The sequence below is a fragment of the Trachemys scripta genome, chromosome 1 (assembly GCF_013100865.1).
Source record: "Trachemys scripta elegans isolate TJP31775 chromosome 1, CAS_Tse_1.0, whole genome shotgun sequence".
In the NCBI taxonomy this organism is placed as follows: domain Eukaryota; kingdom Metazoa; phylum Chordata; order Testudines; family Emydidae; genus Trachemys; species Trachemys scripta.
In genome coordinates this window covers 125,652,842-125,678,610 of record NC_048298.1, presented here as the reverse complement: position 1 = coordinate 125,678,610, position 25,769 = coordinate 125,652,842, and the positions used below count along the sequence as shown (strand labels likewise).

Sequence of the window (25,769 nt, the reverse complement as noted above, 5' to 3'; positions counted from 1 at the left end):
CAACAAATCATATATCAGGCCAAAAACCAAAAGACAAAAAACCTACACCATGAGATTATCTTAAAAATCATGAGATTTCAATGAAATAATAAAATTGTCTACCTTTTTATTTACCTTCTGTTTTGGTTTGGTTTTAGCCCTTAGTTTTCATTTTCCAACTTCTCTCTGCTACCACAAGTCTAAAAACTTACTTTTAAAATTAAAATAAAATTAAAATAAAGCCAACATTCTCATGACTTCAGGAGCTTGCCTGGATAAATTATACATGAATGGTTATCAGTTGTATGTCCAGCTAGGAACTCAGCATCAGATCTAGCACCTGGTCTATACTAGAAAGCACTAGTTTGACTACATCAGGGGCTTGCATCAGATTAACTGTTTATTTAGCTAAACTTGGTTCACTTTTCTAGTACAGAGAAGGCCTACAGAGAGCCACACACCTCTCTCAGCCAGAGACCCAATGGACTGCCAAAAAAGCAAGTGTGAGCTTGGGCATTTAAGAGAGACCCTAGAGCAGGGGCCGGCAAACTTTTTGGCCTGAGGACCGCATCGCGTTTCCGAAATTGTATGTTGGGTTGGTTAGGGGAGGCTGTGCCTCCCCAAACAGTGAGGCTTGGCCCAGCCCCCGCCCCCTATCCGACCCGTCTTGCTTCTCACCCCCTGACAGGCAGGGCCGGCTTTAGGAAGTGCGGGGCCCGATTCAAACAGTTTTGATGGGGCCCCGGCAGGGATGACTGGGAAAAAAAACGTAAAAAAACACGTGGGGCTTATACTCACCGGGCGGCACTCCTAGTCTTTGGCGGTGGGTCCTTCACTCGCTCCGGGTCTTCGGTGGCACTGAAGGACCTGCCACCGAAGTGCTGCCGAAGACCCAGAGTGAGTGAAGGACCCGCCGCTGAAGTGCCACCGAAGACCCGGAGCGCTGCCGGGTGAGTAAAAATTAACAAGGAGCCTCTAGCCAGGGAAGGGATTCTCAGCCACTTGCCCCCACCCCGGCGGCCCTGCCACTGGGCGCGGGGCCCGATTCGGGGGAATTGGTGAAATTGGCCTAAAGCCGGCCCTGCTGACAGGCCCCTGGGACTCCTGTCCCATCCAACCCTCCCCCCTGTTCCCTTTCCCCTGCCTGCCCCCCGCCACCCTATCCAACCCATCCTCTCACTCCTGACTGCCCTCCTGGGATTCCTGCCTCATCCAAGCACCGCTTCTCCCTGTCCCCTGATTGCCCCCAGAACCCCTGCCTGACTGCCCCTTGCCGCTCCATCCAACCCCCTGCCACCCCATCCAATCCCCCCTCCTTCCTGACTGCCCCCTGGGGACTCCTGCCCCCATTCAAGCCCCCTGTTCCCTGCCCTCTGACCGCCCTGACCCCTATCCACACCCTGACCGCCACCCAGAACTCCCCTGCCCTCTATCCAACTCCTCCACTCCCTCCCCCCTTATCATGCTGTCTGGAGCACACCGGTGGCTGACGGCACTACAGCCACGCTGCCTAGAGTACCAGGACAGGCAGCCGCGTTGCCCAGCTGTAGCCAGCCACGCCACCGAGCAGCACCGAGCACCAGGTCAGGCAGCGGCTCTGCAGCCCCGCCACCCAGAGGATTGCGGCGGGGCAAGCTGAGGCTGCAGGGGAGAGGGAACATCAGGGGAGGGGCTGGGGGCAGGAGCTCAGGGGCCTGGCAGGAGTGGCCCGCGGACCATAGTTTGCCCACCTCTGCCCTAGAGTAAACCATCCTAAAAGACTGTGTTACACTTGCAACATTGGAGGCTGTAAGGCTGCAGTCATTTATATCGGTGCAAAGTAGGGATAAAATGCCACCTTCTGATTGGAAGTATTTTACACCTGCTTTGTACTGGTATAAAGGACTGTGCTATGTGCAAAAACAGGGCAGACTCAAGACCGTAGCCTCAGCAATGCAATCGTTTTCACATGAGAAGACATTCCAAGAGGTATGGACTTAACACGATTTGGAGCATTCAGCAATTCTTTGGAGAAAATCTTCAAATGACCTGTAGTTATCATGGTCTTTCCTCAAGGAGCAACTCAACCCTTAGCTCACATCCTGCTTAGCATTTTATGATCAGTGTTTGCTGCTGGAGTCAGGCTAATTAGCTAATTGGCAACAGGGGAGTTTTCTTATTGTTTTCCCCTTTAGAAGAAATAAACCACAACCATTCCACCTTAAATAGTTTAGGCTGTAAGTAGAAAGGCTGTGTCTGGAGCGACCTTGCTATGATCTAAAGTGTTTTGTTTACAGTCAGGCACCCCCTGATTGCTGCAGCAAATAGTGAGAGAGGCAGGCGTCTGCTATAGTAGAAGCAAAGCGTGAAAAACTACTATAGAGCCCCGAAGAAAAGATCTTCAAATATCAGAGCGCCATCCTCCCGCAGAAAGAGGGCACGACAGGCAAAACAGAGCGAGGTTTTCAGATAAATAGTTTGAAGGAGACATGATGTACTTTTTAATCCCGTTCGACGTTCAGTTATGCATCGTGCAGGAAATGATCATAACTGAGCTGTGTGTGTGTGTGTGTGTGTGTCAGTTGTAGAAGAAACGAGTCAAAGGCTGGAAGAGAGGATTAAACGAAGACAAACTTAGAGAAGAGAAACAGAAAGGAAAGGAATGAGAACAGTTGATAGAGGGCTGATCTGAGCAGTGCTAGGATTTTCGTGTATCCCCCCAGCCTGTACTTGCTTCTCAGCTCTTACTTGGGCTGCAACATTAGCCAAGCCCCACAATTGTATTCTTACTTTGGGAACTGGTTATGCAAGCGTCCCATCTTCATTTTGCCCCATCCCCCTAACATTTAAGACGGCACTTGCAAAAATGACAAAGCATACTTAAGCTAGCCACTTAATATCTTGTGGTTGTGGGGGGTTTTTTGTTTGTTTTTGTTTTTTTAAAGTTAATCTAGGAAGTGTGGGTCAGGCTGGGATAATCAGACAGCCACTCTACTGGACACTGTTGCAGTCAGGATGAAGAAAATGGTAAGAGAAGGTGATCTATTTCAATGGTTTGACTACGCTTGTTTTTGACCTATCCAAGGCTGTGAGAGCTCATTATAATTCAAACTCCATTAAAAAGCCATTTGCATGCAAAACGCTACCTTCCTGAAGGAATTTGTGGTTAAGGGGTAAGTATAATACCAGACACAAGCCCCAATAATGCACCTGAGTAGTCCCCCTGAGTTCAATGGACTATTCAGATGCATAAAGCTACTAATATACTTAATTGTATGCAGGATTGGGGCCCTAGAGAGTGCCTATGTGCTGAATGGTGAGTTGAATTGGCCTGCCATATCTAGGTTTATTAAAGGAGCCCTTATATGTGTCCATTAGGGGTAGTCTGGGACTAGCCCTTCATGGGTGCTCAAGGTCAGCCATAGGATGCAAGAAACCTTCTCTTCCATCTCGGGGGGAGGTACGACTCATATTTTCATTAAAATGGTGTATTTCTAACACTTTTAACTAACACATGAAAGTCCTAGTTAGAGCTGGGCAGGAAATGGTTTTCGCATCCCACAAACATTTTCAAAGTTTTGGAAATTTTTCCCATGTTGGGATGAAAAGTCAACATTTTGAAAACTGTCCTGAACCAAAAAGTTTTTGGTTCAAGTCAATTGACACATTTCATTTTGATAATTTTGAAAGGTTTTGTTTCAGCAATGACTATTTAAAAAGGTACTATACTTAGCTTAAATTTTGGAGGAAACAAGATGTTTTCAACCAGAAAACCAAAATTTTCATTTTAAAAAAAGTCAAAATGGCACGTCTCAACAATTTAAAAACTTTTTTTTCCAAATTTTTGTTTTAGTCAAGAAATTTGTCCAAACCAACTGTCTCCCATGAAAAGTTTGTTTTGATGAACAGGCATTTTTCTGTGTAAAAAAACTAATGCACATGAGCTATCCTGAAGCAAAAACACAGTGAAGACCAGACACTTTCATTTTACTGTCAGGTAAACTCGCCAAAGTGAATCCCATCCAGGGCTATAAGCCGTTTACCTTGGTGAGTTTACCTCTCAATAAAAGTAAAGTGCCTGGTCTTCACTTGGTTTGTGCCTCAGAATAGCTCGTGCACATTAGTTACTCTGAGGTAAAAAACAAAGGGTTTTTTAGCAGTGAAGACAAGCACTAAGTCAAGTGCAATGTGCTTCCAGAAATTCCAGTTTGGATTGTGCATCTCCACACACATCCCCTGAAGGAGCTAATAATATTTTACTATCTCACAGGGGTATTGTGAGGACTAACTACTTCACGTTTGCAAAATGGTTTGAGGATGTAAAGTGCTATATAAGAACGAAGTGCTAATAATAATGATTCATTATTATTATTACTATGAGAGTAAACAGTTTTCTAACTATGTGCCCAGTAACCTGGTGCCTTTAAGTAAGTTTCTCAATAGATAAATTATATCCAGTGGAAATGAGTTCTGTTTTTCTACAAAGCCTGAAGTGAACCGTTCTGGGAAGGGGATATTATTTTCTAGCAATGTTTTCTCAAGCACAATTCTTTAGGTTCCCAAGTGATGACACATTCTAAAGCAATGCTTTTGGCCTGAGATGTACATCTGTGAAAGGGACACTGGCTCCATTTTTTAAAGCCATTCATTAAATAAAAACACCCTATGTCATATGTTATGTTTCTCTGAAATGTTTAAAGTTTTTAGTGCATGAAATCATATGGTGCCTGGATTTTTTCCAGAACACAGCACTAACCTCTAAATCAGTAACTGGACATTGCTGGAAGGGTTTGGTAGGGAGTTTTTTACGTCCGTTTTGTGTTGTGTTTTCTTTCAGTAAATGCTACATCTTTATGTATTAGGCTTTTTCATAAAAGCAGCACTCCATATATGTGATAGTTATTACTGAATCTGTGCAAAAGGCACACAAATTACTAGCCCCTCCCCCCCACACACACACACAGTTCAGCTGGTGTAATTGTCTTAGTTCTGATAGCTATTACACCCACTGAGGACCTGCCCAAAGTTTTTTCTTTAGCTGTAATAATTGCTTGAGGATCAAGAGGGCTAGAAACATTTTTCTTATATAAATAGGTGAATTGGTTTGGCTGCTTCCTAAATTCTTTATAGGGGATTATTTTACTTTCTAAAGAACTTTGATTTCAAATTACAGCCCATCTCAGACATCAAAAATTACAGTGTCATGTCTGTGCTAAATGCAATGAATAGGACACTGGACTAGACTGCATTGTATTCCTGGCTTTGCTGTGTCACCTTGAACAGGTACTTTCAACTCTTGTTGCCTGAGTCCCCTCCCATACTTTGTCTGACTTGACTATTAAGCTGTGTGGGGAACTGTGTTTGTGCAGTACCTAGCACAATGGGACCCTTGGTACTAGTGTAATAATAAATAATTAATGTAGAGCAGTGCCTCAAACTCATTATATCTTGCCTGTGTTAATCCTAAACCATGTTATGGAATTGCACAGCTTCATGATACAACATCATTAGTGCACTAACGTATAACAACATGATATTCCCACATGGTAAATTTTCCCATTTCACTGCAAGTTTCTGGGAATTTAGAGGAAATCTAAAAGAAGCAAATCCCTATGACCCGTATGAAAGGTATTTTTAAAAGAAGGGAAGAGAGTTTCTGCATAATCATCTGCTTCCCATTGGAATCAAGTATAATGCTTCTGGGAGCTCTGGGTTGGGCAGAAAATGTCTTTTTTGTTTGCTTGTTTTTAATAAGAAGGTGTCTCTATTAAAGGTAATCTGCAAAGGAAAAATAACTGGATTTGTATTCTCTTTCTGATGGTTTAAAAAAGCCCTGCTTATTTACATCCCAAAATTTTACCTGAGGGCTCTCAGTGGGGGCAGAAAACTGTGTGTGTGTGTGTGTGTGTGTGTGTGTGTGTGTGCGCAGCTTTTTGACTTTTTTTTAGTGTTACTACTTCCTAGCTGTATCCATGTAACCCGAAGCTTCTGTTCAAAGCTGTTTATCTGAAAACCTCAATTAAAAGAATTTGTCACCGTATTGATCATTGGTTTGAAAACAATTTTAAATGTAATTTTCAGCCAAAGTTCTTGAAAGATAGACACAAAACAAAAAGAAATTGATAAACAAACTGTTGGAAACCCTGGAAATCCAGAGTGAAGGTTAAACTCAAAAGAAACCCAAACCTCTGAAAGCATGGAAATCCAGTTAGGTAGCCAGACCACCTTAACTCTTCCCCCATGTGATGCCCTGAGAAACTCAGACTACTTTAGCTCAATATTGCCAACTCCAGTATTCAAAAATCATGAGTCAGCTCCCACCCCCATCATGAGATTGGCTTAAAAATCAGGAGGGATTTTTTTTGTTTGTTTGTTGTTTTTTAAATAAAAAACTAGGGTGTTTTGATTTATCTTCTAAGCTGTTTTGAGCCTTTAGGGGTCAAGTTTTCCATCTTCTCTCTGTAACCAAGAGGGACAGAAACTTACTTTTTATTAATGTAAGCCGAGATTCTCCTGTGATCAAGTGAGTCCAGGAGCTGGGGCTTTCACAAAAATCCCAAATATCACAAGACTTATGTTAAAATCACAAGAGTTGGCAACAGGGTTATCCATCCATAGCAAAGAGTTTATTTATCAGTTACCATGAAAACTAAGAACGTCTTAATTCTTTAGGCCTGATTTTCAAAGATACTGAACACACACAAGTCCCGTTGAAATCAGTCGGAGCTGTAGGTGCTCAGCAGTTTTGAAAATCAAGCCATGAGGTCTGCAGGATTGAGGGTCCCTTCCTAAGGTATATAGCAAGGGGGGAAATGTGGCTGGCAGGAAAGTTGGGGGATAAATCTCCCTTCCCTCTTGGCCTGCTGTTCTCTGGACTGCATGGGAGGACGAGAGTCATGGGAACAGAAAAGCTGCTGTTGCATTGCATGGCTACTTCCCTGGGAGTCCCTCCCCCATGCACCATGATTCTCCTTCCCCTGAGCCCATGTAAGCTCTTCAGCCCTATGACAAGTTCAACCTGCAGTCCATAATGAGGCTTCTCCTTGGGCCTTCCTCCAGAATGCACCTCCTGCAAACCTTAGGTTAACCTATCCCCAAACTCTCTGTCATGGGCCTTAGGAGGCCTAGAGTTCAGGTTGTGGCATCCCCTCAGAGCCTTATTAGGCTGTTGGGGGGAGGGGGGCTGCTTCCAAATTTACCCCCCATAGGCTTTAGGAGTAACTAAGCAGCAGCCTTCACTCTACAAATTTCCCCAGGGTCCCCTCCGCCTCAGTTTTAGTTTACTCTTTATCCCCAACGAAGCAAAAACTAGCTCAAAAAGACTCTTGCCAGCCTTGCCACAAGCCAAGATAGGCTTGTTGGGACTAATGGCTGGTCTGCACTGGGAACATACATCCAGTGGTGAGCTGGAGCTGGTTCGCACCAGTTCGAGCGAACCAACTGTTAAATTTAGAAGCCAGTTTAGAACCGGTTATTAAAGGGATGGGCAAACTCTGGCCCGCGGGACCGTCCTATCCAGCCTGCCTGAGCTCCCAGCTGGAGAGGCTCCCCCGCCCCATCCTCGACCTTCCCCCCTCTCGCAGAGCCCAGCGCCAGTGCTCCGGACTGCTCCTGGGTAGCTCCTGATGCTTTGAGCGGCATGGTAAGGGGGTGGGGCTGCGAGCTCCAGCGGGTCGCGCAGCACCCATACACGCTGCCCTGAGCAGCATGGTAAGGAGGCTGGGCCAGGGCTGGGAGGAGGGGTTGGATAAGGGGCAGGGAGCGGTTGGAGGGAGTGGAGGTTCTGGGGGGACGGTCAGGGGATGGGAAACGGGGGGGTTGGGTAGATGTGGGAGTTCCGGGGGTCTGTCGGGGTGGTGGTGGATGGGGTCGGGGCAGTCAGGGGACAGGGAGTGGGGCGAGTTGGGTAGGGGGTGAGGCCCTGGGGGGCAGTTAGGGTATGTGTGGGGGGTCCCAGACTTGTATTCACCGGGTGGCGCTTAATAACCGGTTCCCTACCGGGTCGGCGGCGGGTTGTTCACTCGCTCCGAGTCTTCGGTGGCACTGAAGGACCCGCCGTCGAAGTGCCGCCGAAGACCCGGTAGGGAACCGGTTATTAACATTCTGGCAGCTCATCACTGCATACATCGGCATAGCTATTTCTCTCAGGGTGTGTGAAAAAGCCATACCCCTGAGAGATATAGCTATACTTACCTAACCCCCAGTGTCAGCAGCGTTATTCTGACAGAAGAATTCTTCTGTCCACCTAGCTATCGCCTCTTGGGGACGTGGATTACCTACACCGATAGGAAAACCCCTCCTGTCAGTGTAGGTAGTGCCTACATTGAAGTGCTACATTGATGCAGATGCAGCACTGCAGCTGCGCCTTTGTAGCATTTTAAGCGTAGATATACCCTTAGGTCCATATCCTCAAAGGTATTTAGATTCCCATCAGGAGTTAGGTGCTTTGAAAATAGCTTTGAAAATGTGGTCCTAAAATCAACACAGTGGTAGGGAATGAGCCTAAGGTAATGTCTTCATTGATAAAAAGGCATATTTCACTGAGGGATAACTAATGGATGTTAGCTATTACAGCTGTGCAAATAACTTATTTTTTGGTTTGGTGGCCAAGCCTAAAAAAACATTTGGGATTGATCCAAAATATTTCTTTTTAAATTTTTCAGCAAACCAAAAAAAAGAAGTCAAAACATTTGTTTGGTCAAACAAAACTTTTTGTTCAACCCAAAATGAAACATTTATTTTTGTTTGTGGTTTTTTATAATCTTTTGGAAAATAAAGTGGAAGTATCTTTCTAAAATTCTAAAGTCGTTTTGAATAAAAAAAATCAAAATGTTTCCTTTAAAACATGTCAAAAATGAGACCTTTCTGCTTTTTCAGAACTTTTTTTCATGTCTGAAATAATTTGGTGAATTTGTTACAAAATGTTTCAGTTGACCTGAATATGCATATTTTTGATGCAAAAACATTTAATTTGAAAAATTTCACTGAGGTCTATTACCTGTGCTACTGCAAACTCACAGCAGAGATCGATCACTTGAGTTTTACTAAGGCCTTGCCGACACTACTAGTGCTATGCTGATGTAACTATAGGTGCAGTGTATTCTGACAGAAGGAGTTTTTTTGTTGTCATAGCTACACCACTTCCCTGAATGACATTATCTGTGCTCGCAGTGCTGTTGTAGTTTTGTTGGTCCCAGGATATTGAGAGACAAGGTAAATGAAGGCTATTAATACTGCGTCATGTGTGACCACATTTGGAATCCAACTCCAGTGGGACCCTCTATTTGGGGTTTGTGAGCATATGTATACATATGCCCCCCTAAGCATTTGTTTGATGGACAGTCTGAATTATATCTGTTCTTTATAAATCCTGCACATTTTCCTCAGATTAATTATTCCAGGGTTCTGTATTGACAGATTTGCCAATGTAAGTAAATGAAAGGCCTAATTCCACAGACACTGACTTATGGATGTAGTATTTACTACTGTGAATAGAACAGGAGTACTTGTGGCACCTTAGAGACTAACAAATTTATTAGAGCATAAGCTTTCGTGGACTACAGCCCACTTCTTCGGATGCATATGCTATATGCATAATAAATTTGTTAGTCTCTAAGGTGCCACAAGTACTCCTGTTCTTCTTTTTGTGGATACAGACTAACACAGCTGCTACTCTGAAACCTGTCATTTGAAATGATTGGATCTACTCCAAAAAAGGGACCTACTCAAAGAATAAGGTTAATTCAGAGTAAAAGTGACTTTGGCCCTAGAGTATTGTTTTATAAGAAATATATGATCTCTGTACTAATTAATATACAACCTACAGTATTATAATAACAGGTTTCAGAGTAGCAGCCGTGTTAGTCTGTATCCGCAAAAAGAACAGGAGTACTTGTGGCACCTTAGAGACTAACAAATTTATTAGAGCATAAGCTTTCGTGGACTACAGCCCACTTCTTCGGATGCATATGCTATATGCATCCGAAGAAGTGGGCTGTAGTCCACGAAAGCTTATGCTCTAATAAATTTGTTAGTCTCTAAGGTGCCACAAGTACTCCTGTTCTTTTTGCGGATACAGACTAACACGGCTGCTACTCTGAAACCTGACTACTGTGAATGGCTCCATTAAAGTTTGTGATAGATTCATATATTTTAAAACCAGAGGAACCACTCTGATAATTTAGTCTGACCTCCTGCATAGTGCAGACCAGAGAATTTCACCCAATAATCCCGGCATTAGGCCCATAGCTTTGAGCTAGACTATCTTTTTTTTAGAAAGACATAGTAAGGCCCAAACTTGCAAACATTTACTCTGGACATGGTGTTTACTATAGTGCATAGATTGTAGTAAATGCTACATCCATTCGTGTTTGCAGAACTGGGTCCTAACATGACAAATTGAATATGTGATATGTACAAAGCCTTGGGTAAAATTTTCAAGAGAGCCTAACTGACTTTGGAGCCTAAATTCTATTTTCAAAAGTCAATTCAAAGTCAATGAGATTTAGGCTCTAAGGTGCCTAAGTAATGTCTTTGATGGAACTTAGGCTCCTAAATCACTTAGGCCCAGATCTTCAAAGATATTGCCATATAACTCCCAATGGGATTTCAGTGGGGATTAGGCACCTAAATACCTTTGAGGATCTGGGTTTTACGTAGTTTAATTTTTTTTACCCCTTCTCTACATGTGAAAATTGCATTGATTTAACTTAATCCGTTTAGAAACCGATTTAGTTTTGATCGGTACAACCTCCTTGTGTGCACACCTAGTGCCCTATATCAGTTTAGTTTACACTAATTGGTTTTTGTTTTTTGCTTGGGTTTTTCATTTCATTTATTTATTTATATTTTTCCACCATCAGAGTGTGTGTAAATTTTTTCCTTCAGTAAGGAGAGCTACAATATCTTCAACAGCTTTCTTCTCTCACTCTGTGTTGCTGGGGAAAAGGGATGATGTTAAGACCCAATTTTATTACTGGCAGAACTTGAAAATATTTCAAATAAACCATATTTCTTTTGTACCTATACTTTTATAATGGAGAGTAGTAGCGTAGGCCCTGGAGCCTAGTTATTTCTGCACAGCTTTACAGAGCTGGTATTTAGTTATTCAGTCATTTGATTCTTTTCCTGTATAGTTTATAACAAATGATACAGCGTATACTGTAGAAAGTCAAATACGATGGTTTTCTTTTCCTCAGTAAGTACTTAAATCTTGTCTTGGAAAAGGGCCAGAGCACAGAGCAACACTGTTCCAGCAGTAACATTTTGTACTTTATTTTTAAAACAAACAACAACAAAACCCTCACTTGAAGTAAAATTTCTTTCCCTTCCTCCATCCCCCAAAACACATGCATCTTCTTATGCATTCTTTCTGTCACAAACACACACACAAAGGTTGTGTTGACAATTTCTGGTAAGCACGTTATAGGCCATAACCTCTGCATTATTTGTATACATTTATAGCAAACTGCTAAGAAAGAGCTCATGTCCCAAGGCTCTAGTGCTACATTTTTAAAAAGTGACTAGTGATTTTGAGTACCATAATTAAGACACCTCACAAAATCAATGCCATTAAAAGTGTCCCAAGGAGGGCACCCCAGAACTGAGGCACACAAATCACCAGTTGCTTTTGAAACTATTGGCCTGGGGTGCCCTTGACAATCCTTTGAAAATACAGATCATTCTATTAAATCAGCAGATACTTTTAATTACTCCCAGATCATTACAAAAAACAAGTAGCAGCAAACATATGAACGAAGTTGAAGATCCATAAGCCAGGGCTCACACAAGCCAGCCAGCCTGACAAATCTTCCCCTGCTCCCTAAAAGCCAGGGACAACAGACAGACCTGGCAAAGTGCTCTTCCAAAGATCAGTAAACTTGGGCTTGTTTTGGAGCAAGGGGAGCAGTGAGTTCCAAATGGGGGGGGGACACTCCCCTAATTGGGAATATGCTGCTGGATACCCCTCTCTCGTAACAATGGAGTTCCAGCTACTGCATCTTCACTGACTGCAACTGTGGTTATGGACAGGGAGAAAGGCAGGCTTAGGGCTTGTCTACACTTGGAGTTACTCAGGAATTCCTACACTAGGAGTGCTTTACCACCATACACTATTCCGGCGAAGTGCTCTGTGGTGGGATATACAAACCCCATGCTGGCCAGGAAAGGGTTAATGAGCTGCTGTGGGCTTTGTTTGCGTCTCCCTGCTACACCTGCTATAGGTGTCTGCCTTGGAGGGAGGGGTCAAAGGAGCGAGCCCAACTCATTCAGTTGGTGGGAGGCAGAATAGACTTTCACTTGCATTGTGTAAGAGAAGTTTGCCTGGAGCCAGGAACTGCTTGAGAGACTGCTGCCTGCCATAGCCTCCCTGGGGGAAGGTAAGCCTGATGTGGCACTACTGTTGTGATTTGCTGCCAATGCCTTGCTTGTTGCTGCTGGGTAAGACTGCTGCAGGTGGTGCCCTGCCTGAAGGGGGGTGACAACTAAATAAAGACCTTGTGTGCTAGGCACTCAACTGGGAGCCTAACAGTAGTTGGCTGTGAACCCAGAAGCACTCATGTCACATGCTCCTAGTGTGACTGCAGTTTATACTGGCAAAGCTGTGCTTTTACTGGTATAGCTTATTCCACCATCCCTGAATGAAACAAGCTATACTGGAAAAGTGCAGTTTTGCTGGTATAACTGCTGGCACAGTTCCGTGGTCAGGGATCACACTTCTTCACACCCTGACTGACACAGCCAAGGCAGCAGAAGTTGTAGCATAGACACAACCTTAATTGCTATTCCTGAAAAACTCCATGGGTAGACAAGTGCTTGGGCACCAATCCTGCACTGAGCTGCCAGTCACAGATGTTTCCACTGCACCCTTGGAAACAGCTGTTTTGGGGGGATTTGACTTCTGCACCACGGATTCGTATCACACCTTTTTTTAATCACTTCACCTCTCTGGCTCTGTTTCCTCTCCCACAGTTTGTCCCTCTTGTCTAGTGAGACTGTAAACTCTCAAGGGCAGGGCTGTCTCTTAGTCTCTGTTTGTATTGTGCCTAGCACAATGGGGGCCCTGATCTAATAATCTGGCTTTGAACCTGTTTGGGTAGATTCTGTAGATGGTGCTGAACCACTTTCAGATTCATGCTAAAGACTATAGTCCTTGAACAGAGCCTGGAACACTGAGGGTCTTTTCAAACTGGCCACCCCACTATGTTAAAAACTGTTTTATGGTGGCACCATGTCTGAATCATATTGTAACTGAATGCATTCCTGTAGTCACACCCTATACATCATTGTAGTAATCTTTGGACAAAATATGCCTTGTGAGGTATCATTTGAAAACTAATAACTTGCTGCTCAGTAATATTATGGTAAAATGTATGTAGCATCATCATATATAAAGCTATGACTTCCCCTGAATGATATTGGTGGCACATAGCCCCGTTAGGCAGGTCCTCCAGTAGGTCCTAAACAAAGGAGTGTGTGTTTACCTCAGTTTCCATGTAAATTGTAAACAGGGTCCTCAGACAGCAAGAGGGGAGACAAGGAGAATCTGCACTTCTGCAAACAGAGGTGAGAAGAAGGCACGTGCATCTTCTTTCACCACCAGGCACCATGCTGCCTTCTTTACTGTTTGAATGAACTTTAACTAGGGGTAACTGTTGGGAAAATGTATCTCAAAGGGTAACTGAACTATAAAAGTGAGGGGCAAAACACCCCAAGTTGTCTCTCCCTATCCATCTCTCTCTTTTTCACCTAAGAAACCAAAAGAAACAGCTGTTGGATTTTGGGAGCAGACCCTGGCCTAAGAGTTTGGTCAGTAATGTTACTGGAAATGTGGTAAGGGACTTCACCTTGAACCAAGTCTAGTTTGTTAAGTCTAGTACTAGAAAGTGTAGTATCGTTATTATAATTGTTTCTGACTCTAATGCCTGGTTCTTGAACTCACATAAAACCTCTCTCTTTGTAGTTAAATAAACTTGTTTTAGTCTTTAATCAAAACTAATCCAGTGTGTGAACAGTGTGGGTAACTCCAGTTAGGCTAGCAAACTATCCTATATTGGTCCCCTTAGAGGAGCGATGGACCCAATATATCTGCACTGTCCAGGAGAGGGCTGGACAGTGCAGCACACACATGTTTGGGGGGGAAATCCAGGACAGGGAGCATGTTGGGTCACCCTGCATATAACCACGGCTGCTGGAAGCCAGCATGTGGCTGGTGTTTGCTGACAGGCTGTTGGGTCCGAGTTGGACCCGGGCTGGGATTATTCACAGACACTCTGGGTGTGGCCTGCATGCTGATAGGCTGTTTGAGAGCAGCCCAGGTTGGGAACTACAGCAGCAAAGCATTGTGAGGCACCCCAGGTTGCAGGCAGGTAGGGACACAGCTCCTCACTGGTCTGGATTGCACTCTGGAATGTAATGCCTATTCTAATATAATTTTCAAGCAAAGCACTGTCCATAATGAATACCACTTCTGTCAGTGCAGTTGCCCCAAGCATTTTGCAAAGGAGACTTTTGAATAATCATCATAGCTGCTGCAGGTGCTCCTTACTGTAATAACTGTGCTATAATAAACTCATTTTGGTTTTGATATGTTAAGAATAAGTATATTTGTATGTATGGGCTCATTTAATTTGATGGTTATGACAATAGTTGTTTCATAACCAAAACAAGTGGATTTTATAGCTCGTGAGTCAGTTCCTGGCTGTAAAGGCTTTGTTTTTTTAACTGGACAGGATTTGCTGCAGGTAGGGCAGAGGTGGGACAACTGTTGTTGGGGCTGATACACTGAATGTAACTATTGTGGGTATAGTTGGCTGCTTTGCTTATGTTTATTCGGTTCCCTATCACCTCACATTCATGATTCAGCCTCTCTGATGTCAATCATTTACAGTAGGGTTGGCCAATTTACAGCCCACAGAACAAATTTGGCCTGGAGCCTTGTTAAAATATAGCCCACATGCTGGAGTAAAACTTTTCTGACTCCTGTCCTCCTCTCAGGTGCCAGTAATATTGTTATTTATTAAGGGTTTGATTTTTTCACGGATGTTGCGGAAGTCATGGATTCCGTGACTTTGTGACTTCCACAGTGGCTTGTGTGGCTGACCCCAGGGCCGCACAGCCAGCCTCACTGGCCACTGCTGGAGCAACCCAGGGCCAGTTGCTCGGGAAGTCCCTAGGGCCAGATGTCCGGGGCCTCCCAAACAGCAACCGATGTGGCTGATCCCACAGATCGCCCAAGCAGCAGTCCTGGGGGCAGCCCCGGGGAGTGCCTGTGCGATGGGGGTCTGCCTTGGGGCCAGCCGCACCCACCACTGCAAGAGTGGCCCCGGGACCAACTGGTTCCTGGGACTGTCCGAGCAGCGGATGGTGTGGCTGGTTCCAGGGAGCACCTGAGTAGCAGTCCTGGGGACGCCCTGGGGACTGTCCGAGCAGCAGCAGTCCTGGGGCAGCAGAAAGCGGTCCCTGGGAGCAGCTGCTGGTGGGGGGGGGGAGGGGAGCAGTCAATCCCCATCACTGGAGCAGGGGCCCCCTGGAGCAGCAGGGCTCCAGAAGTTGAGATTTAGTCAGGGGTATTTTTGGTAAAAGTCATGGACGGGTCACGGGCCATGAATTTTTATTTCTTGTCCATAACCTGTCCATTACTTTTACCCAAAATACAGTACCTATGACTAAATCTTAGCCTTATTTATTATTTATATCATAGCACTTGGGCCCTGGGCTGTGACCAGGGCTCCATTGTGCTAGGCGCCGTACAGCTACAGAACAAAAAGATGATCCTTACTGGTGGGATCATCTAAAGGAGCAAGAACTAAACAGCTTTTCCAAGTCTAAGGCCTTGGCCTCGGGTAAAAGTTTCAAAAGTGCCTCAGGCCCAGATCTATGGGAGTCAAGTGCTAGATAACTTTGTGGAGTTGGGCCTAAGTAACATACCAGACTAATTCCCATTTTCCAAAGAGATTTAGGTGCCTAAGTCACACTGAAAGATAGTATACTCTAGACTCATAAGTGCCTAAATTGCTATTGAAAACAAGACTTAGGTTACCCCCTTGTCCGTACACACAAATTGCATGACGATAAGTGATACTGATATAGTTAAACTGAGGTAACTAAACGCACCAACTGCATGTGTTCATTGTGCTTGGCATTGGCACACGCCACAAACCTGCACAGCATAGTGTGGAATCAGTGTAGTATATTGTAATGTGGTATCCCAGGGCGCTTTGTACTTCCACCAGGCTCCCAGCATGTTGGGCAACTTTCATGGCAGAGTGTGGGATACTTCTTGGAGGCCAGAGGAATTGTGAGTGGAAGGGCCAAACTCCAGTGATCCCTCCTGCTCTATCCCAGTATTCATCTGTTGCCAGGGCAACTTCCAAACTTTGCTGTCGGCATGGAGAAGGCTCAGAGGAACACTGCACACCTGTCGCTTGCAGAGATTGAAAATGAGCTCCCATTGCTTGGCTTCACTGCAGAGTTAACTAGAGTTATAACTGAAGTATTGCTCCTAATCCAAGTCCTGTCCACAAACAAAACCCTAACTCTGGTGTGGTGGTGCTTTTAATTTGAGCTGACTGGCCCCTCCGGGGATAGACAGCTAGAGTTGCCCAAACTTCTCAGCTACTGACACAGCCACTGTGTGCTACTAATCCCACCTCTGCAGCTCAAGTGTTATTTGTGCTGTGTGGCCACTCTCACTCATGCTAGGGTAACATAAGAGGAGATGACTTGAGTGTAGATCAGGGTGGGCAAACTTTTTGGCCCAAGGGCCACATCTGGGTGGGGAAATTGCATGCAGGGCCATGAATGTAGGGCTGGAGCAGAGGGTTGGGGTGCAGGAGGGGGTACAGTGTGCAAGAAGGGGCTCAGGGCAAGGGGTTGGGGCAGAGGAGGGGTGCAGGGTGTACAAGGGGGCTCAAGGAAGGGGGTACAGGGTGCAGCAGGGGGCTCAGGGAAGGGGGTTGGGGTGCAGGAGGTGTTCGGGGTGCAGGCTCCATCTCAGTACCACTTGGAGTGGCTCCGGGGTGGCAGCAGCGCACACCGGGGCCAGGACAGGCTCCCTGCCTGCCTTGGCCCCGCACCACTCCCGGAAGGCCAGCAGCACATCCCTGCGGCCCCGGGGGATTGGGAAGCAGAGGGCTCGGCGTGCTGCCCTTGCCTGTGGGTACCTCCCCCAAACTTCCCATTGGCCACGGTTCCCTGTTCCTGGCCAATGGGAGCTGCGGAGGGAGGTACCCACAGGTGAGGGCAGCGCACGGAGCTCTCTGTCCCCTTTCCCCCAGGGGCTGCAGGGACATGGTGCAGGCTGCTTCTGGGAGCGGCATGGGGCTCGCGGCACTACGGGGGTGGCAATCCTGCAGTCTGGATCCAGCCTGTGGACGGTAGCTTGCCCACTCCTGGTGTAGATAACCAGAGTTACCTCTGCAGTGAAGACACAGCCTAAGAGAGATGGTGGCATCCCGGAGGCAGTGGGTCTTTCTGGAGTTACTCAAGGACTCAGTTTTGCAGTGACTGGTGCAGTGTGGGACAGCAGCGGAAGGACAACTTGTACACTTAAATCAGAAGTGGGATGCAGTCACACTTCCACTAAACTCATTTAATACGATCTGAGAAAAGTTGTATTGCTTGTGAACTAAAGTAACCTCTATGAATTCAAATCCAGAGAGCCATCAATGAGAGACAACATGTGTGTTGAGACATGGCATTTCTCATAAGGAACATTATACTGGTGCAATTTCTGTAGACAGACAAGGCCTTAATCTCCAGCCCCAAGAATCAGATTTGGCTCTAGTATAAGTGGGCACAACTCCATTAACTCCAATGAAGTTACACCTATTTACACCAGAATTTGACCCCATGTATTCAGCTGAATTTGGTGCAGAACAGGAAATGGTAATTAGGCACAGAGACAAGAGAGGGAGGAAGAATATTGAAAAAGCACCGACAAGGAATGAAAGAAAAATAAAGGGATAAAGAGAACAGGAATGAGTGAAAGAGGAAAAGAACAGAAACCAAGGGGAAAATAGGAGACGAATGAGAGAAAGAAGGAATAAGCTACAACAAAGACCTATTCAACATAAAAATTTAAGTCTCAGCTGCACCTATTTTTAAAAATTGGTTCAATCTCACCTGCGTTTAAGTTACTTTGCCTGCTCCGTGATGACCCAGGCAAAAATGTGTAAATCCCTTGTTAGAAACCCAGTCTTGAGACCATTGCAATCTGAAAACTGTTTACCAAAAAGATATAGTCATGCTTCAGGCCAAGCAGGCAACTGGTGTTGGGCTTCACCAGTGTTTAAAAATGGGGCTAGGGGCATATTTGTACTATGGTGTACATGACAGTTTACGCCCCTAGGGTCAGGGCAGCATGGCCTAGCAACCAGAGTCTATGGGGGTGGGGCATCCACCAAGAGGTGTGGCATCCCCAGTAGGGGGGCCCAGGCCCACCTGACTCCACCAGGCCCCAACCCAGGGCCCTCACAGTGGTGTAGCAACTTGCCACTGACTCAATGGCAGGGTCCTACCAAAACATGCTGATGCTTCCTGGGTGGGAGGTACCACTCCATCACCCTCCCTGGGTCACTTCCTACCAGTGTCTGTGTTGGGGGTCTCCCATGAGACATTGGGTTCTCTGTGGTCAGCTGGGCCGGTCACCTCCTGTGGTTACTCCAGTCACCAGGGTTCAAGCGGGCCCAGGGAGGCTCTGGTTCCCAGCACAGACAGGGGTTATGGCTGGCCCTCCACAGGCACTTCCCAGACCAGTCCTTCCCCTGCTGCCTCAAGCCCAGAATGAGCCGGGCTTCCTCCCTTTATACTGCTAGAGCATTTGGAGCATGCCCAGTCCACTGTCAATAATATGGGCTTAACCCCAGAGGTGAAAGTAAGCCAGTACGCCGTGCCAGACCGCACCGGCTTCTGCGGCAGGGATTTAAAGGTCTCTGGGCTCCCCACCGCGGCAGGGAGCCCAGAGCCCTTTAAATCCTGCTCGCAGCTCCGCAGCTGGGAGCCCCGGGTTGATTTAAAGGCCCTGGGGCTCCCAGCCACAGACGGTGCCCCAGGGCCTTTAAATCGTGAGAGGCCCCCCCTCTTCTGGATGAGGCCCTACCCACCTCAGGAAGTTACTTTCACCCCTGCTTAACCCTATCAGGGCTAGTGTGGGGTAAGCAGACCCTGTCACAGTGTAGAATAGATGGTTCCATGGAGACAAGAATGAAAGTGGGTAGGGGACTGGATGAAAAAGGGTTGGAGCAAGAGAGGCACTACAGAAGAAAAGCAGAAAAGAACTGCTAAAGCCAAGTACCTAGGTACATGTTTTTCTACTTCATGTTTAGGCTTAGGGATTTTTAATACAAAGGGGCTGTGGAAGGACAGGGGTTTGTTCTTGCTGACATGCCTCCTTTGTTCCTGGTTCCAGCAGCTGCTGCTTTTTCCTGCATAGTCTTTTCCTGTCCATCTCCCTCATTCTTTGGGAAAGAACACTGCAGAGACTACTCTCAGTCGGTACTTGTCAAGATGTTGGGCTTGCAACAATCAATAGCAGGATAACACCAGGTATGTGTGAGACAGAGGTAGGTTTGCACCTATAATGAGCGATAAACCTTGTAGGTTCTCAATTGGTCTGTGGAGAGCTGGCTGGTCACATGGCGCTGGCTCCTCTTTGTTCCCGGCTGCTGAAGCACAAGAAAAGAGGCTAAAAATAAAATACTTTCCTCATGTCCCTTTTCCATGTCAGCAATCATTGTAGCTGCCACAGGGATGTCTTGCAATTGCGAATGGGTGGGGAGGTGCCCCTGGGAAATCTCTCTATTAAGATGCAGTCTGTGCCATGAAAATGTTTGAGAACCCCTGATGCCCGCTTGGGCTATTACAGGTTAAACATAAGGGGCGAGGACAGGTTACTACAGCAGTACAGCAACACTCCAAAACACACAGGTCTCTGGTACAGATTAAATAATATTTAGATAAATTAGATGTACTCGAGTCATAGAATATCAGGGTTGGAAGGGATCTCAGGAGGTCATCTAGTCCAACCCCCTGCTCAAAGCAGGACTAATCCTCAGGCAGACTTTTGTCCCAGATCCCTAAATGGCCCCCTCAAGGATTAAACTCATAATGCTTGGTTTAGCAGGCCAATGTGCAAACCACTGAGCTATCCCTCCCCCTTCAGCAGGGCCGGATGAAATTCACCATGTGGTGGCAGCGGGGCTGCAAGCTCTTGCCAGGCAGCGCAGCTGCAGAGCCGCAGCCTGACCTGGTGCTCTGTGCTGCGCGGTGGTGTGGCTGGCTCCAGCCGGGCGGCACAGCTGCCTGTCCTGGTGCTCTGGGCAGCGCGGCTGTAGTGCTACCAGCCACCGGTGCTACAGGCAGCACAGTAAGGGGGCAGAGAGCCGGGGGAGGGGGAGTTGGATAGAGGGCAGGGGAGTTCAGGGTGGTGGTCAAGGGGCGGGGGCGTGGATAGAGGTTGGGGTAGTCCGAGGGCGGGGAACAGGGGGCTTGAATGGGGGTAGGAGTACCGGGGGGCAGTCAGGAAGGAGAGGGGGTGGATGGAGGGGTTGGGGGCAGTCAGGGGCGGGCAGGGAGCAGGGGGGCGTGGATGGGGTAGGAGTCCTGGGGGGGCTGTCAGGGGGGGCCGTCAGAGGGTGAGAAACGGGGGGGGGGGGGGGTCAGATAGGGGGCAGGGGCCAGGCCTCCCCTAACCGGCCCTCCATACAATTTCGGAAACCCGATGTGGCCCTCAGGCCAAAAAGTTTGCCCGCCACTGACCTAGAGGATAATAGGGTTACAAGTAATAGCCAACAGGGATTTGTCAAGAACAAATCATGCAAAACCAACCTAATTTCCTTCTTTGACAGGGTCGCTGGCTTATTTGATGGGAGGAAGCTGTAGACATGATATACCTTGATTTTAGTAAGGCTTTTGAAACAGTCCCACGTGACAGTCTCATAAACAAACTAGGGAAATGTGATCCAGATAAAATTACTATGAGGTAGGTGCACAACTGATTGACCAAACTCAATGGTTTGCTGTCAAACTGGGAGGACATAACTAGTAGTGTTCTGCAGGTGTCTGTCCAGGACTCATCAATATTTTCATTAATGGCTTTGATAACAGAGTGGAGAGTATGCTTATAAAATGTTCAGATGACACTAAGCTGGGAGGGATTTCAAGCACTTTGGAGAACAGGGTTAGAATTCAAAAGGACCTTGACAGATTGGAGAATTGGTCTGTACTCAACAAGAAGAAATTAAATAAAAACAACTGAAAAATTCTACAATTAGGAAGGAAAAATCAAATGCACAACTACAAAATGGGGAATAACTGGCTAGGCAGTATAACTGCAGAAAAGGATCTGGGAGTTATAGTGGATCAGAAATTGAACATGAGCCAAAAATATGATGCAGTTGCGAAAAAGGCTAATATACTTCTGGGGTGTATTAACAGGAGTGTTGTATTTAAGACACAAGAAGTAATTGTTCTTCTCTACATGGCACTGATGAGGTGGGAGCTGGAGTAGTGTGTGAATATTTGGATGAAACACTTTAGTAGAGATGTGAACAAACAGAGGAGAGTAAGAAAAATGATGTAAGGTTTAGAAAACCTGACCTTCGAGAAAAGTTTTTTTTAAAAATGGAAATGTTTAGTCTTGAGAAAAGAAGACAGACGGGGGACCTGATAAGTCTTCAGATGTGTTGAGAGGCTGTAATAAAGAGGGCAGCGATCAATTGTTCTCCATGTCCACTGAAGGTAGGACAAGAAGTAATTGGCTTAATCTGCACCAAGAAAGATCTAGGTTGGATATTAGGAAAATCTTTCTAACTATAAGGATAGTTTAATACTGGAACAGGATAGCAAGGGAGATTGTAGAATCCCATCATTGGAAGCTTTTGGATAAACACGTGTCAGGGATGGTCTAGGTTTACTTGGTCCTGCCTCAGTGTGGGGACTGGACTTGATACCTCCTGAGTTTTTCTTCCAGCCCAAACATTTCTGTGATTCCAGTGATCAGGGCAATATACTGACTTTTACTTCAGGGCCATTCTAAATACATCTGAATAGAACTAGTCTAATTTAAGGCCCTGTCTATGCTGGCCAAGCTCCAGGTATTGTGGGCTTCTCTGCACTAAAATAATTATCCACTGCTGACAACAGGTGTCAGCAACAAGATCCCCTGAACAGGGCTTTAGCTGCAAGTGTAGACAAGGAGAAGGTTCGGTGCTTTTTCTGTGACCATGATAAAAACCTGAGCAGAAGCATGGGGGCAGCAGGGAACAGTGCTGAACATGGCAATTCCTTGCGTATGCTTGCAGGTGAACCACCATTTTTGGAGCATAGACCAGGCTTGAGTTAGCAGCAGATGTGCTGGTACACAGTTCCAAATCTCAGTATAGACAGGGTCTTAATGGTTGTAACCTTTCTAGGAAGAATCTTGTCATACTGCAGTTTCCTTGGCCAATGCAGACAGTGCCAGAAACATTTGCTTGCTTCCTTGTATCACAGTGTGAATTGTAAATACTCAGCTTTATATTTATTGTGGGCCACAGTACACCTTCCCATGGCAAAAACCACAGGAGGGGAATAAATAGCCCATGAATTCCCTGTGAATGCACCCTGATAGATAAATGGCAAGCACAGAAACAGCCATCCAAACTGCATCATTCTTGGGCATCTATGAGGAGAAGCACTAACCTCTTGGAGGGGTGCTTCTCTGTGCTGTCCAGCCTTCTCCAGGGGTTGGGCCAGCCGGCTGGTGGCCCAGGGATCGGGCCAGCACTTGGGGGCTGGCCAGGGGCCTAGGGGTTGGGCTGGCACTCAGGGGCTGGCCAGTGGCTGTTGGGTCGTCACTCAGGGGCCAGCACTTAGGGCCGGAAGGCGGCCGGTGGTCAGGGTGGTTTGGCCAGGGCTCTTCTGGCCTTGTGGGGCGGGGCTCAGGGCTCTGGCAGGTGAGGGGGGTGGAAGGGTTGGGATAGGGTTAGGGCCTCAGGAGGAAGGGGTGGGGCCGGGGAGCTAACCGGGAGGGGGCATTCATGTTCCGCCCGTGCCTGCTAGCAGAATCTGTCAACCCAGGCTGGAGGCTTGCTTCCAGTTGCAGTGTAGACATGCCCTTAAGAGCCATGAAGCCATTGGCTTGTGCCCAAATAGTAACGCACTCCCAAAGGAGGATGAAGACATAGAATGGGAGCTAATGCACCCTTTGGCAGGGCCAGCTCCAGGCACCAGCCTGGCAAGTAGGCGCATGGGGCGGCCATTCCAGAGAGGGACGGCAGGTCCAGCTATTCGGCAGCAATTCGGCAGACGGTCCCTCACTCCCGCTTGGAGCGAAGGACCTCCTGCCGAATTGCTACCACAGATCGCAATCGCGGCTTTATTTTTTATTTTATTTTTTTGGCTGCTTGGGGCGCCCAAAACCCTGAAGCCGGCCCTGCCCTTTGGTCCCATCTAGATATGTGGTAGGTCTTGAGGGGAATACATTAAAGACAGCAGCTGCTCCATAGCTCCTGTTTCCTTCCCCTTGTGCCCTCCAAGCCACAATGCTGGGGTAGAGGGGCTTTACTGATCTCCTGGGGGAAGTGCTTTCCTTCTTCCATGGTGCCTACCTCCTCTCCACATGCTCTTGTTCTCCTTTGTCCTTGGATGTGCATGAGAGAGCCCTGTGCATCCATTCAAAGGCAGGACGTGGCCCTTAGGCAGGAACTCCAAAGGTGCTTGATAAACAAGAATGAGCGGAACAGGAGACAGCCGCCAATGCCATTCAGCCCTTCCACTTTCATCCACTTTGTTACTGTGTCCTGCTCTCTCCCTCTTTCATCTCTCGTCCTTTTTTCTCTAGCAACCTCTCTCCTCTTCCTTTTTTTAGTCCCTAGCTTTTAAATGTATTTAAATGTTTTGTTTCAATGCCCACTCTTGATAATTTAGTCCACATGTGCGCATAATTCTGCACATGAAATGCTCTTGCACAAAGCTTTCTTTACGGCTGTTTTTTTAAAGCTCATGTTCTCTCATTGTCACGTTCCCTTTCTCCACGGAGGTGGGTGCTTTTCAGAAGAGGTCAGCTTAACCCTTTTATCAACTCCAGCCCCCTTGGTCTTCATAAATGTAAACTAGTCAGACCTCGCACCTTCGCGCTCCTAATATTTTCTTCCCCTCCCCAAAACGCGATCAAGAAAAACAAGTCTGCAATTGGTATTTATTAACAGAACAAAAACAGCAGGTTTAAATTCCTTGAGGCTTGTTTTTGTTTTGATAAAATGAAGTGGTAAGGGGAGGAATGACAGGTCAGAACACCGCACCCATGTTCTCAGCCTTAGCTGACTGGTGCACCTGTTGTTCTGCAAGCTGCGGGTGGGAGGGAGGGGGACAAATTCAGATCTGATGTAATCAGGCATTGCTCTATTGACTTTGAAGGAGTCACACCCATTTACACCTATTCTGAACTTGACCCTGGATTTTAATTTATCTTCCTACTTCCTGCTCCAGAAGTCTCACACCACCCCAATGGGAGTCAAGGCTATTATGAAATGATTTGAGCACCCGGGGATAGTGTGTTGGAATGAGCTCAGAGGTTTATATATTGACATATATTTGATCACTTTAAAAAAAATTGCAGTTTAATTTCTCCATTGGAACAGGAAGGAAGACAAGTACACTTCTCCCTGTGACTTGAAGTGAAATTGCAGCAGTACAATCTTGGATCATGGTCAGTATTTAGGCCCTGATTCGGGAAAGCATCCCTATTCTGGATTGCACTTACACTCATGCTCAACTTCCCACTGAAGTCAATAACTTGAAACCAGTGTTTGAGTCCAACGTATGTGTTTAAGTGCTATCCTGAATAGGAATGGACTGAAGTGCTTTCTTGAATTGGAGCCTTGTTTGGAAGATGATAAAGAAAAAAGTGTTCCAGGTAATGTGGTGTTGGGGTCTGCTTCAGACAGGAGCATTCCTCCCTCTGTGTTGAACTAGTGCCCCGGTTTGGTGTCAGCAGGCACTCTGCTGTTGGAGATGCCTCCTTTTGAATGAGAGGTAAAATGGAGGCCCTGACCACTTGTAGCTATTGAGGGCTCAGTCTTGCCAGGTTCTGCGCCCCCTCAATTCCTTCTGACTTAAACTTCTATCAACTTGTATCTTGACTTTGACAGGTGCTTGGCATCCATCCCTACTGTTTACTGACGAGTTGTGGGGGCCCTTAAATGGCAATGGAAGAAGAGGGCATTGAGTATCTTGCTATATGTTTCAGCACCTTGCCAGAATGGGCCCTAAAGATACCATGGTGTTTTTTGGAAGAGCGGCGATGTTAGGCCTGGTGTCCCGGACAAACTTCAGATACATAACTACACCTTGTCCAATTCACCCTCTGACTGTCTGGGGTCTGAGAAAATCGCCACACTTCACGAGCGGGAACGTTTTGTTGTCGTTGTTCCACTGGCTTCAATAGGACATTCACGTGCTTAAAGTTAGGCAGGTTGCGAGTATCCTGCTGAATCCTGATTCTGGGCATTGCTGATGAGCGGGCAGTGCATGTTGTTGGGGGTCAGCGGGGAAGACGGGGACACTGAGGTCATTTTCGTGTGAACCTTTAGCGAGGGATGCAGAGGTGCTGTAAATAGTGGTTGTTACACTCATCATAGAACCAAGGGACTGCAAGGGTCATCTAGTCTAAGCCCTTGCCAAGATGCAGGGAAAAGCAACTGACAGAACGTTAGATAAAATTGCCCTCACTTCTTTATCATACTCCCTTTTATACCTTCCTGTTGCTTGCCTCCTGGCACAGAAAGCCAACCCGCCCCCCTTTTTTTCTCTGCCCATGGCACACAAGGCAC

General features: G+C 46.4%; 1 long non-coding RNA gene across 4 annotated transcripts in view; it reads left to right on the top strand.

The window, feature by feature from the left end:
- Positions 1-25,769, top strand: part of LOC117884253 — an 86,106-nt gene that overhangs the window by 2,338 nt on the left and 57,999 nt on the right. For 2 of the 4 annotated variants that reach the window (XR_004647532.1, XR_004647537.1), the window contains exons 2-3: positions 13,710-13,788; positions 19,367-19,503. This is a non-coding gene — a long non-coding RNA (uncharacterized LOC117884253). Of the gene's footprint in view, positions 1-13,709; positions 13,789-19,366; positions 19,504-20,119; positions 20,148-25,769 lie in introns of those variants that run through there. The other 2 variants (XR_004647535.1, XR_004647534.1) reach the window with 2 other exon arrangements.